Source organism: Prionailurus bengalensis, chromosome A2 (assembly GCF_016509475.1).
Source record: "Prionailurus bengalensis isolate Pbe53 chromosome A2, Fcat_Pben_1.1_paternal_pri, whole genome shotgun sequence".
NCBI lineage: Eukaryota > Metazoa > Chordata > Mammalia > Carnivora > Felidae > Prionailurus > Prionailurus bengalensis.
The window spans coordinates 64,685,351-64,696,862 of NC_057348.1; the positions used below are offsets into that span (position 1 = coordinate 64,685,351).

Genomic DNA, 11,512 nt, shown 5'->3' on the forward strand with positions numbered 1-11,512 from the left:
CAAATGCCATCTTCTCAGTAACCTCCCCTGTCACCGTTTCCTGTTCTATTTTTCACCACAGCACTTATCACCAGCTAACATACCCTGCATTGTATTTCTGTACCTTTTCCATTTTGTTTTTGTAATTCTTCCACCATGAAAATAAATTCCTTGAGAGTAGGGATTTTTTAACCCTTGAATCCATTTTTTATTGCTGTAACCCCAGTATTCCTGGCATATAATCAGCAACCGAAATATTACAATTCATTGATGGATCCATGTTATGAGAGGGAAGAAGCTGTCAGGCCTGACCTGCACTAGCCCAGGCCTTCAATCTAATTGCGCCTGGGTGGCTTTGTCGGTTAAGCGTCCGACTCTTGGTTTCAGCTTGGGTCGTGATCTCACAGTTCGTGGGTTTGAGCCCCATGTCGGGCTCTGTGCTGGCAGCTCGGAGCCTGGAGCCTGCTTCAGGTTCTGTGTCTCCCTCTCTCTCTGCGTCTCTCCTACTCACACTCTGTCTCTCTCTCAAAAATGAACATTTTTAAAAAGTTAATTGCAGCCGAGCTAATTAAGGTCAAGTTTATGAAGGTTATCTGAGTCTGACACTTGTGTTAGATTGTCTCTATTATAACAAGAAGTGGTCTCCAGACAAGAATAATATAAGTCATCTACTAGGAAACTATAATGGTAATCATTACATTAATAAGGTGTCAGGAAACTAACAATTCAATGTGTACTCATGGCCAGGGTTGGGAATAAATGGAAGGGATATAAGGGCTGTCAAGAGATCCTTGGGTACTCATTTATGGAAAAGAAAACTTGCAAAATGAAAAATGGTGACGTCACAGGAACAAGACCCAGAAAGGAAAGCCATAACCTTGCCGCTGGACAAAAAATTCTTGGGCACCGTTAAAAAGAACCATGTTTGCAAAAGGCAGTCATCTGATACAGAACAAAATATACAAGGAACTCTTAGAAGTCAACGGTGAGAAAACAAACAATCCCGTTTAAACAGTCGGCCAAAGACCTCAACAGACACCTCACCAGAGAAGATAGACAAGTGGGGAAAAAGAACACGACAAGCTGTTCCACATCATATGTCATCAGAGAAAGGCAAATTAAAACAACAATGAGATTCCATCACACACCTGTTAGAACGGCCCAGATCCAGAATACTGACAACACCAAGCACTGGGGTGCGAAGCAACAGGAACTCTCCTCCATTGCTGGTGGGGATTCACGATGGTGCAGCCACTTGGGAAGACGGTGCGGCCGTCTCTCACAAAACTAAATGTATCATATCCCCAAGTGACTCGGACATATCATATGACCAAAAACATTAAAAATGTATGTCCGCACAGAAACCCGCGCATGGATGTTTATAGCAGCTTTATTCATAATTACCCTAGCTTGGGAGCTACCGAGATGTCCTTCAGCAGGCGAAGGAATAAATAAAAATGTGGAGCATCCAGACAATGAAATGCTATCCATCTCTGAAAAGAAACAAGCTGTCAAGCCATGAAGAGACACAAAGGAACTTTAAATGAATACCAGTAAGTGAAAGAAGCCAATCTGAAAGGGCTACGTGCTGTATGGTTCCAACCACATTCTGGAAAAGGCAAAACTTTGGAGACAGCGAAAAGATTGGAGGTTGCGGAGGTTGGGTAGTGGGGAGGGCTGAAGAGAAGGCGCAGATACCATCGTGATGGACACACGCCATCGGACCTTTGCCCCAAACCATGAGATGCCCAACACCCAAAAGCGAACCATATTGTAAACCAGAGACTTTGCTCAACGGAGTGTCCGTTCTTATCGTGCCCTTTGAAGAAGATGAAGGACAGGTGTATCCTTCATTTCCTCCTTTCGAGCAAGACAGAGAGGAAAGAGGTGGGCTTCGTCTTGCCACGTGGACGTTGGGAGGGGGTCAGACCTTGATTTCTTCTGGAAGCAGGAAGTGGGGGGGTGGAGCTCCTTCCAAGGCTACTCAGCACTAAAGAAATGAGCCAAGGGGCCCCTGGGTGGCTCAGTCGGTTAAGTGTCCAACTCTTGGTTTTGGCTCAGGTCATGATCTCATGGTTTGTGAGTTCGAGCCCCACACCGGGCTCTGCACTGACAGCTTGGAGCCTGCTTGGGATTCTCTCTCTCCCTCTCTCTCTCTCTCTCTGCCCCTCCCCCCTTAAAATAAATAAATAAATGAACTTTAAAAAGAAAAGAAAAGAAATGAGCCAAGATGGAGCTGCTGGAGAGAGCCAGATTCAAAATATGGGTGGGCTGGATCAGGTTCATGCTCAGGGCCAGGCCAAGGGGCCAGACACACGTTCAAGTCTAGTGAGGAGCTTAGAGCCGATGTAGAAAGAGAGGCACAGAGAATCCAGGTTAGGAACAGAACAGACACGGGCGGGCTAGCCGGTCCTGTCACGTTACCTGGAATGCCATCTCCCCCTGGCTCCTCACTGGTTCAGGCACAAGTCACACTCACTCAACAACACGGATGAATCTTGAGTGAGATAAGCCTGTCACAGAAGAAGAAATGTCACCTGAGTCCACTTATATGAGGAATCTGAAAGAGTCAAACTCCTAGACAGGGCACCTGGGTGACTCAGTCGGCTGAGTGTCCGACTTCAGCTCAGGTCACGATCTCACGGTTTGGGAGTTCGAGCCCCGCGTCGGGCTCTCTCTCTGCTGACAGCACAGAGCCTGCTTTGGATCCTCTGTCCCCCCACCGCCCCACTGCCCCTTCCCTGCTTGCGCTCTCTCAAAAACAAATAAACACTTAAAACAATAAGTAAAATAGTCAAACTCCTAGAAACAGAGAGTAGAAAGGTGGTTGCCAGGGGCTGGGGGAAGGGCACTGGGGAGATGCTGTTTGAAGTCTCCATTATGCAAGACGGAGAGATGTCACGTTAAGTGTTCTCAGCACGATTTAAAAAAAAAAGAATCACTTAAAAGGTCAGGGACGGGGCTCGCAAGTAAAGAAAATGGCAAGGCAGCCCAAGGAATGCTAGTGAGCTCAGATTTAAATAGCACATGAATAAAAGATAGGAAAATGGCATCATGTTCCACCGGGAATAAGAGAGAAGAGTGAGTTTAGAAGACTAGCATCCGGAAGATTCCAAAAGGCAACACAAGAGCTCAGGCGGAAGAATGAGGAGGCAGTGGGCCTGGAGCCCGGGGCCTGGGGACCCTGTTACAATGGGTGACAAAGACAGATGGACCAAAGGGTGACACCAGTGAAAGAACTCTTTGGCCCTACCTCCAAGAAGGACATACTGGCACTAGCCTGAAGCTGGATGGGAGTGAGAAAGGGTCAGGGGTATCCGCCGCCCCCGAGGCTGCCATCAGGACTATTCCGTCGATGGTTATGTTTGACCTGCATGGAACCTCCGATGAAAAGCGGGAACCAGCGGGGGTGCCTGGGGGGCTCGGTCGGTTGCGCGTCTGACTTCAGCTCAGGTCATGTTCTCGTGGTTCGTGAGTTTGAGCCCCGCGTCTGGCTCGCTGCTGTCAGCGCAGAGCCTGCTTCAGATCTTCTGATCCCTTCTCTCTGCCCCTCCCCCGCTCATGCGCGCGTGTGTGAGCGCTCTCTCTCTTTCTCTCTCTCTCTCTCTCAAGAATGAATAAACATTAAAAAAAAAGTGGGAATCAAAAATTTTTAAATCTGCATATTTTTCCTTAAAAAGAACAAACCCTCACAATTCTGGTGTGTCTGCTGTTAGAAAACGTGGCCGCAGAGGACCTTATTTTGGGCTGGCAGGTTCTGAGCAGGCTGCCGACTTCAGCTGGGCACCTCCCTCTCTCCACCACCCTGCCTGGCTTCCCTGACCTTTGAATCTGTGACCCCTAACAGAAGGGCACCAGGTCAGTGCACACATCCTCGCCCGCATCCAGGAGGCGAGGACCTTGTAAATGACAACGGTGAACTTCTGTGGGGGATCTTGAAGGAATGCTAGGACACTCTGTCGGTGCTCCGAGCCTGAAAATAAGCTATATTCTTGCAATTCTGAAGAAAGGGAGGGGTGGGGAAAGAAGGGAGAGAGAGAGAGACAGACAGCAAGAGAGAGAGAAAGAGGAGGGAGAGAGAGAGAGGCAGAGACAGAGAGCCAGCCGGAGAGGCACTGGGCAGTAATACAATTTAACAGATTCTTCTCAGCTTCTCAGGATAATTCTGGACTATGGCAGGGACTTTATCCCCAAACCTGACCTTCGTCTCATCTTTTCTCCCAATGATTTGGATAAAGACAAGTAAGTTAAAAAAAAAAAAATGCCTGTACCACAAAGCTGGGCAGCGCGGTCAAGCCACACATAAAGTGAAATCCTTCTACCGGGTTGAAACCCAAGCCCTTCGCCCCTGTGTAGACGGGGACCGGCAGAGTTACGGAACAGCATGAGGGGCAAGAAAGAAAACGAGGGTTTAGATCAGACAGGTCAGCAAGACATAACTACAAGTCTGCTCTTTAGCTGCTAGGTGAAAACTACAGTATCTAGAATGAGGAAGAAATGTCTCGGTCCCCTGGGGACCTATTCCAGCCCCAGCACAGGCTTTCACTTCAGACAGCTTTATTCTGCTTTTTACCCCAACTCTTTACTACGGAAAAGTTCAAGCGCACGGCAAAAGTTGAACTTTACGATAACGAACGCCCGTGCATTCACCGCTCGGATTCCACAGTTTATGACGATTTGGCCCATTTGCTTTTCGCATTTCTGTATGTGTGTGAGAATACATACGTGTGTGTGTGTGTGTTACATACGTGTGTGTGTGTGTGTGTGTGTGCACATTTTTTCTGACCCATTTGAAAGTAGATTTGCAGACATCAAAATATTTCATCCCCAAACACTTCAGCCTGTATCTTTTTATTATTATTTTTTAGTATTTATTTATTTTGAGAGTAAGACCAAGCACGATCGGGGGAGGGGCAGAGAGAGAGGGAGAGGGAGAAATCCCAAGCAGGCTCCACCCTATCAGCCCAGAGCCCGATGTAAGGCTCGATCCCACAAACTGTGAGATCATGACTGGAGCCAAGATCAAGAGTCAGGCACGTAACCGAATGAGCCCCCGAGGCGCCCCCAGCCTGCATCTTCCAGGGACGAGGACAGCCTCCTGTATGACCACTCTACTACAACCAGCATATACGAGAAAATTGACAATAATTCCTACATATAATCTAGCACCTCGTCCGCAGGAAAATTCCCCCAGTTGCCTCTAAACCGTCTTTTGTGCCTATTTCGACCAGTTCTTCCATGAGTGAGCTAAATCTGCTTCCTATTTGTCGTTTGGTTTGTCTTGTCTTGCTGTTTTGTTTTGTTTTGGTTTCTTTATCCTGTTTTGTCTTGCCTTCCTTCCTACCCGACCTGGCCACGAACTGGGTGGACTTTGGTACAATTCACGTGAATGGCAAGGTGGGACGAGGAACAGTTTTGAGGAGGAAAGTGATGAGCGCTGTTTTATAATCGTTGCTACCAGCCCGGAGCACAGAGGAGACGTCAGCACTAAAGATACACACTTGGGAGCCATCAGACCATGGGTAGGAGCTGCAATGTTGAGGGTGCGTGAGATCATTTAGGGACACTAGGGTCATTATTACCGTCACCACTGTTTCCTGAGACACCACATTCTGCACTAAGCCTTTTTTTTTTTTTTTTTTTTTTTTTTTTTTTACCATTATTTCATTTGCTTACCGTAATCTGGTGCAATCGGTATTATTATCTCCGTTTTCCTGAGACGGGAGCAGTCTCAGAGTGGCTCCCTCACCGCTCAGACGGGTGGGGGCTGCGGTTGGAGCTCTGACTCTACGGTGCCCGTCGGGACCGCTGTTCCCTGCACCGACGGGTAGGAGGCCTTGAACGGCAGGATCCGGTCAGGGAGCCTGAGAAGAAAGGAGCAGAGAAAGTCCAGAAGAAATGACTTTGGGGAAACCAAGGAGGGGGGGGGGAGTTCAAGAAGGAGGCCAGGGCACATTCCTATTTCTCCCTGTCTCGACCTTTCTACAGCTCCTTCAGGACCTCCGCTTCTCAGCCCCTCTGAGCGGCCCCCAGATAGGCTGGTGGACAAGATGGGCATATATCCTCGGGGATAACGAGGAGCGAGCTCCAGTTAAAATCCAGAGTGCATCCGAGCAGGGCACATTCCAAGCTGCCTGCGTGAGGGGAGACCCCTAGGTGGCTTCTGACTGAGCAGTTCTAGAGCAGCGCTGGGGCCACGGGCGCAAGAGGAGGTGCGGAAGAAGGCGGTCCTCCTGGAGGGTTGGTGGAAGACGGGAAGAGAGAAACGGGGCAGGCACCACAGGTACCTCTGCTTGTTAACAAAGGGGAGAGACATCAGAGCACTTCTAGTCGGATAAGGAAGACAGTAGACAAGAGGAGTTTAGATATTAAGGCTAATAAGAGAGAAAAGTGTCCCCGGGAAGGCAGGGGTCCCAGCTGAGCCTTTTGCTCTGAAACGGGAGCCAGGGTAGACAGAGGGAGAGGCCAGGGTCTGCCATCCCATGCGATGGCCTTTGTTGTCTTGTCCAGTAGCAGGGGAGGGGCGCCTGGGTGGCTCAGTCGGTTAAGCATCCGACTCTTGATTTTTAGCTCAGGTCATGATCTCGTGGTTCGTGGGCTTGAGCCCACTTTGGGCTCTGTGCTGACAGCACGGAGCCTGCTTGGGATAATGGGGACAGTGGAGGTTGGTAGGCTTGGAAAACATGGCCAAGTCTGGCAGTGGCTGCTGCAGAGATGTGGGAGGGAGCTGGTCCCCAACAGGGACAGGAAATGGGACCAGGGCTCTGACGGAAGAGCCACCGGGGACAGGGGCCGAGGCCCCCGGAGTGCCATCTGTGGGCCGTGCATACGCCAGGTTCTGTTGCTTGGGGCTGGGAGTGGGGACAGTGGGGGACACAGACGGTACCCTTGTCCAGATGTGAGCACACACCAGGGGGGTGTGGTCCAGGGAGTTCAGGATTCAGGGGAGGGAGGGTGTCGAGGCACCAATCAGTGGGAGATGACAACATGGGGGGAGGCAAAGGCAGAGAGGACTGAGAATATGGGGGGGAAGGGTAGAGGGGGAGAAGAACTGAAGACCCCCCTAAGCGGGGACAGGAACCTAGGAGGAGAGCACGAAGGGACTTCATACCATTGGTACAAATCTGATGGTTTCAGGTTTCTGAGGTCCAGTAGTAGAGGTCATGACAAGGTCCAAGGGGTGCCGATGGCTGTGGGTCGCTAAGCTGGGGGGAAATGCAGGTCTGTGAGTGGACAAGGTCAAGCTCTGGGATGCTCCTTCCTCCCTCCTTCCCTACAGGATGTCACCTCTGAGAAATATATGTGGGGAGCCAGGCGGGCCATTACCTTTAGTACCGGCCGGCTGGATGGCGGGGGCGGGGGGCCAGGAGTGAACCTGAACCTTGGGATCAGTGCAGCTCTGACCTGCCCACCCAGGTTTTGGGCAGGTCGGCTGGTCGGCAGGACAGAGATACGGACGCGTGGGGCTTCACTCCAGGGAGCAGGCTGAGCCCAGCAGCCCAGGTGCGAGTGGCTCTAGAGGGAAAGTGAAAGGGCTCTGCTGTCCTCAGGCGAGGAGAGACAGCTCGCAGGCTCTTGTCAGCTGGGAGGGGTGCTGCGTGGGTGTTTCTGACAGTGTCTGACAGAGGGCAGGCTTCCCAGTGGGGCCAGGGTTGGCCCGGTGGAGGCTCTGGACGATGCACAGGATGAAGTCTTCAGTGCGGTGGGGGGGGGGGGGGGGGGGGGGGGGGGGGGGGGGGGGGGGGGGGGGGGGGCGGGGGCGGGGCACCTGCTTGACAGGGGTCTGCAGCCCCTGGGAGGGGTCCCGGGACCAACTCGGGTGCCGGACTCTTCCGAGCAGGGTTGTGCGTGGTCACCACAGAGACAGAGTCCGGGATGAGGACAGGAGCCCGAGGTGTGTGAAGGTGGGCCAGAGCCCCAGGTGGGCCTGCTGATTTCCTGTATCAATTCCTCTATGGTAGAAGTGTTCTTCCTGCATCTATGTGGCCTCCGTTATTTTACCTTTTCTAAAAAGTAATTTTTTAATGTTTGTTTTTATTTTTGAGAGAGAGAAACAGAGCACCGGCGGGGGAGGGGCAGAGAGAGAGGGAGACCCAGAATCCGAAGCAGGCTCCAGGCTCCGAGCTGTCAGCACAGAGCCTGACGCGGGGCTTGAACCCACAGATGGTGAGATCGTGACCTGAGCCGAAATCAAGTCAAGATGCTCAGCTGGCTGAGCCACCCAGGTGCCCCATCAAGTTGTCACTTTTTAAATGCCAGAGCTTAATTCTGTGTCACTTAAGAAGGATGCTTTCAAGTTCCACAGCCAAGGAACTTGGCTCTTGCGTGTTTTTGGTTACAGAGAAGTTTTTGGCAATGCACCCTCGGGCCGTGTTGCCCTCTGCTCCTCCGTCCCACCCGCTTCCCTTCCTGGATGGGCGTCAACTGACATGGGGAGGATGGACGGGGCCACACAGCTCCCACGTTCTGATGAGGCAGGTGGAGCAGGGTCCACACTGTCAGCGAGCAGCTTCACTACATCCGCCTAGAAGCCACTTTGGCAGAGAAGGGGTGGGCGCAAAGTTACCTAACCTTTGGCTTTGCCCCCAACACCTCCTGTATTGCTCTCTCTGGGCCCTTATGAGCTAGACTGTAACACCAGTGCTAGGAACTTTCTAAGGAAGGCGTCCCGCGGGATGTCAGGACTTGGAAGCTGACTCGCTCCAATGGACCATCCCAGGATCCTCGCTGAGGCTTCATGTGGCCACACGGAAACACCTAGAGGGAGAGAAAGGCAAGACTGAGTGTGGTGAGGGCGGCGATGATGTGATCATGAGACTAATAAGCCGAGCCATTTGCTGCCCGATGACATCAGCTCTAGAAAATGCTGACTCAATAACCTTCAGTCTAAAAGCTCAATAAATACTTACGGAGGTCTTGCTATGGGCCAAATAACAGGCTAAGGACTTTATAAAATATCCCACTTACGAGCTCCTTGAAACACCAATGGCGAGAAGTCGGTGTTTCCTTCTATTTTCCAGATGAGGAGGCCCGCTTACGAGAGCTGAGTCATTCACTTCATGTGACACAGCCAGGGCCCCACTGCTCTGCAGAAGCCTCCCAGCATTGTGAGTACTGTGTATGGTCATCCCAATATTTGTGCGTCGTGCTGTGAGAGGGGGCTCGTCCACATCAGAGCATTCAGCTCTCATTCTGTGAACTTATGTTACAGGGAGAGAAAGAAAGGAAGAAAGAAGGAAGGAAGGGAAGGAGGGAGGGAGGGAGAAAGAAAGAAAGTAAGGAAGAGGGAAAGAAAGAAAGGAGGGAGGGAGAAAGAAAGAGGAAGGGAGGGATGGAGGGAGAAAGAAGAAAGAAAGAAAGAAAGAAAGAAAGAAAGAAAGAAAGGAGGGAGGGAGGAAGAAAGAAAGGAAGGAAGAAAGAAAGAAAAAAGGAGGGAGGGAGAAAGAAAGAGAAAGGAAGGAGGGAGGGAGGGAGAATGAAAGAATAGAAAGAGAGAAAGAAAAAAAAAGAAAGAAAAAGAAAGAAAAAAGGAAAGGGAAGGAGGAAGGAAAAAAGGAAGGAAGACACAACTTTTATCCTTTCTCCTCAGACAACTTTTGTAAAGAAAGCAAGACAAACCAGTTTGAAGAACTTCAGCGTGACACGGGCTGAGATAACACAGGGAAGCAGAGGCATAAAATACGGGCCAAAACAAAAACCATGAACGAGATCGCACTGCCTGTCCCGGCGATCGGGGCTGCGGGGAATGGACCTCACCAATGACCCGAAACCCATCTGCACAGGCGTGTTTATGGGATACGATTTACAAGCTGGAAGGGACCCAAACACCCAGCCATGAGTCACGAGCACTGGGCTCCGTATCTCCTAAGTTTACAAAACGCCTTCACACGCGCCTTGACTCTTTGGGCCCTGCTCCCGTGAAACATCACAGACTGAGTGGCTTATGCAACAAACATCTACTCCTCTCAGCCCCAGAGGCCGGGAAGTCCAAGGTCAGGGTGCTGGCGGACGTCTGATGGGGGCCCGCTTCCTGATGGCAGCCTTCAGACTGTGTTCTCACCTGGCAGAGAGAGAGAGAGAGAGAGAGAGAGAGAGACGGCGCCAGTCTGCAGGCTCTGATAAGGGCACTGATCCTGTCACGGTCCCCACCCTCAAGACCTCACCTAACCCTAATTACCTCCCACAGGCGCCACCTCCAGGGACAACACACTGGGGGTTTCGAACGTCAGGGGGACACAGACACTCGGTCCATAGTGACAGCGCTGTGTGCTTTGATCCTCTCCAAGCCCCTTGTCAAGTGAAGGTCAAGGTTGAGCAACGTCCCCTCCTGGCCTCAGACCTGAGGTGATACCACAGGTGAGGAAACAGAGGAGAGAGAAGCCAGGTGGATGGTGTGCTCATCTTGTTCCTGCCTGTGTTAGGGGCTCTCTGATCCCTATTTTATTAGGTGACTGCTGCCCGCTCAGCACCCTGGACCCGCCTCTCAACATACTGCTCTGGTGACATCCGGTGATCGTGGTCCCCTGCCCCCTTGACGTGTCAGGAATTGTGTCCTTACGCATTCTTCCCTTTGCCCGCGACACTGGGCGCCTGGTTAATATCTCCTGCTGCTCCAAGCCGCTGCCCAGACAACACGTTATCCCGAGAGCCTTCGCTGTAGGACATCTTCCCTTGGAAGGAAGCCCTGAGCACCTTAGCACAGGGACCTGCAGGAAAGCACAGCCGCCAGGGACCCCAGACCATCCAGAATCGGTGCTTTTTTGCCCCCTCCCTCCTGGAAGGGATGGTCAAGATAAATCCTAGAATGTTCCCTGTCCCTGCTGGCCTGGCCACCTGCAGAAACACAGGCCAGCCTCGGCAACCGGCACACCCGAACCCTCATCCCCACTGTGCCAGGGCCCCGTCCTCTGTGCCCTTCTCTGTCTTCCCGTATGCCTTCAGGGAGCTCACACAGAATCCTCATTTTATGTATAATCCACACCAGCAGCTCCAGCCCAGAAATCTCCACGAGAGCCCGGGATTCATCGAATCCCAGCATCTAGTCAATTTCTGCACTCAAGCTCAAAACCAAACTCATGTGTCCGCTCCTCTCCCCTTACCCCCGCCCCCCCACTCTGGTTTTCTACACTCACTCCCTGGTCACGGTAAGTGACCGGCTGATTATGGTGATTGCTCTAGCCAGAGAGGCAGTGTGGGAGGTGGGGAAGCCCACAGGTGGCCTGGGTTCGAATCCCGGCTCTCCCATAAACTGGCTGGGAGACCTTGGGCAGCTTCCTGAACAGCGGGAGCCTTGGGAAGAGGGTACTGCTGGAGCCTTCCTCATGGAGTTGTCATGAGGATGTAACTGATTAATACACGGGCACCACTCAGGGATGTGTCTGGCACCTTGGGAACATCTAAATAAATTCACGATTATTTATTTATTTATTTATTTAAAATGTTGTTTTATTTATTTTTGAGACAGAGAGAGACAGAACATGAGCAGGGGAGGGGCAGAGAGAGAGGGAGACACAGAATCCGAAGCAGGCTACAG

The 11,512-nt window shown here is 51.5% G+C and overlaps 1 long non-coding RNA gene across 1 annotated transcript; it reads left to right on the top strand.

Moving 5' to 3' along the window:
- Positions 1 to 8,627: 8,627 nt before the first annotated feature.
- Positions 8,628 to 10,928, top strand: LOC122486428. Its single transcript, XR_006298156.1, has 2 exons — positions 8,628 to 9,086; positions 9,569 to 10,928. It is a non-coding gene; the product is annotated as an uncharacterized LOC122486428 (long non-coding RNA).
- The last annotated feature ends 584 nt before the right edge of the window (positions 10,929 to 11,512 follow it).